We start from the raw sequence: 6142 nt of genomic DNA on the forward strand, positions 1-6142 counted from the left end.
TTTGTGTCTAAACTAGTAAGAGAAGTTATTCTTTGTGATATCTGGAATTGCACTGCAGGGGAATACTTGAAGAAACCTGATATTTAACAGGAAGGTGAGATTTCTAAAGAACTCTGTAGCCAGGCTGAAGCAGGATCAAGAAGGGAAAACATCATCGCTCTTTGAGACACTGAGTTTTACATCTTAAGCCTGAAATAAACCGGAATTTACCTAAAGATCTGAAATTTTAAAAAAACAACTCCTTAGAACAAAGCTCTCCTCATCCCTTGTCAAGCCTAATGAGTTCTGTTATTCCATAACAGCTATTTTACCTGCATTTAAAAAAAATATTTTAATGTTTACATAGCAAAATAACATTTAAAATTTTGAAGAAAACATAACTTTTCTATGATTTTATTGTTTGTACAATCTCAGACAGCTAAAAATATCGAAGTTGTGAAGTATAAATAGTTACTTTAGGACATTAGCATGCAGCTGTATAAAAATTACAAATTAAGGTAGAATATATCCATAAAAATATAAAAACATGGATTATGGGCTCATTCTTGTAGAGGACACTCTACAAATTTCTACAATTTCTAGCTTCTACAAATTTCACTAGGGGCTAGATTGTGATACTCCTACCTGTGTCAGGTCATATCTTAATACTTTATTCCATTGGGATAATTCAAAGAATTAGGTACTTTTCAGCATGAGAAAGGTATCACAATCTAACCTTAAAAGCTGAGAGCTCTTAATGCATAATAGGAGCAGGCTCATTGTGGAGAAAATTAATGTTAGACTTTTGAGGTGAATAATATTCATTGTTTTCCATAAATAATATTTTCTACCAAAAATGATCTGAGAAATTGCTTAACTCATATGCTAAATCCTCTGGGGGAGGGGTAAATAGCTCCAGTTTCACTGCCTAAGTGTCTGTTCCATTTAAAGGATATTAGCTAGCCAAATGAAAAATGCATGAATCAATCAGCAACAAGGACCTTGATCTCTGAATGAGACAATGCTGAGCTTTGAGATTTATGGTCTTGCTTCCAGAATTCCATTATTTGGAGGAACAACAACAATAACAATGGGAGATGACATCAGAATAGCGAGTGTTCTTTTTCTTTCTTTTCCTGTTGATCACAAGATGCTAACTTTTGTGTCATTCACCCCTGTCAAATGAGTAAATGTTCAGTGCTTTAAAGAATTATCACATGCGTGTTCAGTTCAAAATATAACGAGAATGTCTTGAATGGAAGGGCATTATTGCCACTTGCATTTTGCACTGCTAATTACTTTATCCACAGAGCAGTTAAGTACTGTTTACTTTCTTCCTGTATTTCTTCTGCAGAAGAACTCCTTTTCATTTTTAAATGTAAAATTTGTTGTTGGAAGTCATGCTGCACTGACATAGCACAGACAAGGATTTAATTCTAACCACTCATGATTCTCATTTTCCATTTCCTTGGAGAAATCCAGAAAAAGTCATAGTTAGCCCTTAACCTTATATCAACTTCATGACATCTATAGTGGGGAAAGTTTCTACCTGACAAGACCTGCCTGGTAGGCTTAAATTCTTCTGCCATAGTGCCAAAACTGAGAGAAGGTAATAAAGGGACAGACCTACTGGGGGAGGCAAGAGGGACTCACGTTATCACTGGCTGGACGTGGGTACACTCTCACATAATGTGATAAGCTTGTGACAACACAGCTGTAGGGTGTCCTTGCTTATTCAGGATGAAGCTATGTATCTTACCAATGAGAAGAAAATCAACCTGACTTTCAACCTGACTGCACAAAGTATATGGAGAACCAACATAGATGGTCCTTTTTTAGAGTCCAGGTCCTGATCAACCTCAGGATTTAAATAAATAAATAAGCCCGAAGCTCTTTTGTTATCTTGAACCAAAGCACTATGGTCACATGTATATTGAGAGATGGGTAGAGCTAGATAAAGACTGGATGGAAATACTAAGAGGATAATATGTTCAACAGAGATTTTTAATATCCATATATAACACTGATTGTGATATTCTTTTTAGCATGCAGATATATCTATATATTTCTGGTAGGAGAAATAGGCAAAAGTAACTTACTGTGAAAATATGCACACATCTGAAAATGGCAGCACAGGTCAGATGCAAATCCAGCCCTAAATTCTCTCCAGACTAGGAGATAACTTGATTTAAACTTTGTTCATTGCCTTGCTTGTCATGAGTGGCTCCTCTCTAGGGAAAGAGAGAATTTTTTCACATACTGGAAACATCATAGCTCAGCCAACAAGGCGGGAATGAAGTGTAGAGGATATACTGGAGATAGGGATGACCCTGCTCCCTTACTTCAGCAAATACAGGTTATTCAGGCCCTCAATATAATCTTCAGATGCATCAAGAGAACCAGCTAAACCTCTTTTCCTGATGAAATGATCCTCATTTGGGATGAGAGGGAGTTTAATACGGAATATTTCAAGTCAGAGAGGTAAATCTAGAGCATCACATTCTCTTCACATTTCAGGAGTGACTCAGTAACTGGTTATCTGCAATGAAAATGGCATCTAGAATGAAGCCATGGCTCTGTATAAGAATGTGTGTATAGAAAAAAAATAAATTTCAGTGTTAAATTGGAAAAGCAATAATCTCATTGGCATAGAATCTCTTCTGAGCAGTTCTTTACAATCTCTTTCAAATAACTCTGCACAGAACATAATTTACTTATTCTTCTATCATAGAGAAAACACATCCAAAGACGTTGGTATGTATGCTTGCTAACAGATCAATCACAACGCATATTTTGGGTGCCATCTCTGGTAACATGAGCAAAAAAATAAATGTTAGACCTCAGGTAAATGTAGAAGTAGACCTGTTGATAAATCTGTTACTTCTACACTACTAGTTGACATGTGAGAAAGCTAAAGGCCTGATTACTAAAATGCAGCAATGGTGTTGTTTCTAGCCATGAATGTATCGTGCTATCTGCTCAATGTTCTTCAGAGAGCAAACCAGTGTGAAACATAGAGAATGACATTCAGTTTCAGTAAGAAATACACATCTCCTAGAAGGAACATACTTTAAACCAAGACTGATTTCTCCCACGGATTACATAAACATATATTTTAATCTCATTTCAGATTGAATATTTAAAGCATTTAAATTTTCATTTGCTTTCCTGGAAAACCTTTTGCTTACCATGTCAGGGTAAATTTTACAGAATATGTGATGAAGACCCATAGGCTGGAGAGAACTGTCTCCAGTATTTCTGACCTGAGATAAAAGCTTCTCAAGTCAATATAGCAGTTTCTTAGTGGTTTTGATGAGTTTAGGATTAGACCAATTATAACACAATATTTGAGTTTATATACACAATTGTGTGCATAAATGGCCTGGTGGGAAATTAGATCATTTGGTCATAATGGACAGGGAAAATTCTGACAATATGGCAGCTAAGAAACCTGCTTGCTTGGAAAATTATATTTAATGATAAAAGATAGTCAGATGTTATCTATTTTGTATACCTTCTATAAATTATTACTATTTATTAGCATTACTTGGGATGCTTGCTTAACAACAGATCTTTATGTTTTCAGAGTTCACTTGCTCCTGCTGTTTATAGGAGCAGTTTACTCAGACCAGCACTCATCCAGCTTTTCAGGTCATTTATTTGAGACAAACCAACCTTTTTCCATCTGGCTACTGCTGCTGTTCTGAGTGATGTGGCCATATAGTAGCCACTTCAATGTAGGACATCATGGCATTGTCTGGTAGAGGTTTATTGATGACTCAGTGCAATTTCTAGGAAAAACAGATGACACACAAACCCACCTGAAATAAAAATAGTCAGCTTTCAATTAGTTAACATTTTCCATATAGAGTTTTCTGTTTATTTCTGAAAATTTCCAAAGAGCTAGGGAAAATAACTGGACAGATTTCTTTAAATATACTCTACACCACACATAATATAAACATTTGCCAGTGCCATCCTTACCTGGCCTATCAGCACAAAATTTATTTACCTACCTTCATTCCTCCAAACGTTTTTCTAGACAGGTAGTGTGAAGGAAGTGTCCATATGCTCCTGTTGATGATGCTCTTATATTTCTTAATAGATTTCTACTGAAAAAAAAAATGTGACTACAGTGACCCCCTGAAGATAGAGAAATCTGGAAATCTAAAGTTAGGTTTCCCATTTTAGTAACATATTGTACTAATTTATCATGGCTTTTCTTTTAGTTAAGAGCATCACCCAATTTCCAGCATGGTTACAGCTGCAGGAAACGACTGGCAGCTAACGTAGTAGTGAGTCAGTATCTATTGAGATTCACTCATTACTATTAATTTCCTATTGCTTCCAAGTGATTCAGGAACTACTTATGAAAATTCTTCTTCTGCTGTCTTACTGAAATCCAGCACTGTTGCTGTCAAACCTGCCAACAGGCACAGCAATGCTACTGTGATAAAAAAAAGTCCAATTCTATCCCAGTCTTGCTTTCCTAGGGAAGAACAGAACTCATTAAATAATTATCAACTGTGACAAGAAAGTAGCTGGCCAAACACTTGCTGCTAATCTAGGCATGACAACAGGACTATACCTTTCAAAGCAGTAATTAGCTAGATGAACAACAACATAAGTACCAGACAATGACATGGAAAGGACTGTCCCTAAAGGACAGATTCATTATATGTAAGGTGTAGTGTTTGTGTGACTTAGGACTGTTATTTTGCAGTATACACCTATACTTCTCTTCTGCTGCCTTTCTCTTTGTTTTCTGCACAGCTTATGGAAGGAGGCAGAGAGAAAATATGAAGCTGAAGCAGGCAGAGAACAGGTGATGGAATTTCTGTAAGACCTTCCATGAAATAAGGTCTTGAAACGAGAGTGGCTGCATAGACCATGTGGTAAAACAAAACCATCAGTCTGCATCCTGATCTTGTGGGAATAAGAAATCCATTACTTGCACCCATCCTCAGGTCTAGTAATCCTTACAATCTTTTCTTTATCAACAGGACAGTTCTCAGCTGGTGTTAATTGGTATAATGGTATTGAAACCACTACAACAATGTAGGTTTATCCACAGCATCCTGCTGAACCAGCAGTCAGCACCAGCACTAGGGCTGTTCTCCTTTCAGCTAAAAGAAATTGCAAGCCCAAACTGCTCCCATTGAATGTAAAAGGGACAACTATGATCACACCTAGAGCTGATGCTGGAATTACACACAGCCAAACTTGCTTTCATCTGGACTGTTCCAGTGCTCAAAGTTAAGTATACCCATAAGTGTTTGCAGGATTAAAATCTCCGTTTGGAATGACAGAGTAAATCCAAATGGAGATGGATTAGCTGGCAGGGGGTAGGTGAGGTGGTCAAAGGCACATGCAGTTTATCATATGGCTCTGTAATTTACTACATGATTATCGTAACTACATATTTGGTGTGGGGATATAGATATACATGCACACATGTATACACAGAGCCAAACTTTTTTTGGCACAGGAGCCACACAGTCATTTCAAATTGAGACTCTGGGCTGCACTTGTTCCAGGACTGCTTGTCTGTTGCCAACACACTGAAGCGCCTCAGGCTTCAGTCTGATTCTTTGTTTGCTTGCCCATTAAAGTTCTTATCCCACACTCCCTTTTGGCAGAAAATTTTGTTATTTCTGCTTTTGTGCTGGCCTAGGCCCTTCTCTTGCCTCTTTTCCTATTAACCTATAGCAGTGACAGCCAGGAGCAAACTGAAGCAGCTTGTTGGAGACGCTACTATCAGACTGCGAAACAGCTGTTGTGTAGAGGGGCCACCCTGAAAAACTTCTATTACAGCACTGCTGGGCCATATTTTGGCCATTGCAGAGAGGGAACTGGGGAAAGACAGCACTTCCATTTGCAGATATTTAATTGCTGAAAAATGTAGGGGTGTGTGTGGCATCTTTATTGGATGTCACACAGAAGTGATGCTTTCCAGGTATTTTTTTGGCACTTGGTGTCATTGTCCTCTTACTGCCAGCATGTGGTGGCCCCATGTTGCAACTCAGCGTGAAGCTGATTTCCAATTTTTCTGTTTAAATTAATATTTACCAGTTGGTTATTTTTGGCAGACGTTTATTGATAGTGTTGATTCCAGACGAATAGCCAAATTTAGTTCTTGGTTACAGCAGTATGACACCTGGAG

This window comes from Heliangelus exortis, chromosome 3, assembly GCF_036169615.1.
Source record: "Heliangelus exortis chromosome 3, bHelExo1.hap1, whole genome shotgun sequence".
In the NCBI taxonomy this organism is placed as follows: domain Eukaryota; kingdom Metazoa; phylum Chordata; class Aves; order Apodiformes; family Trochilidae; genus Heliangelus; species Heliangelus exortis.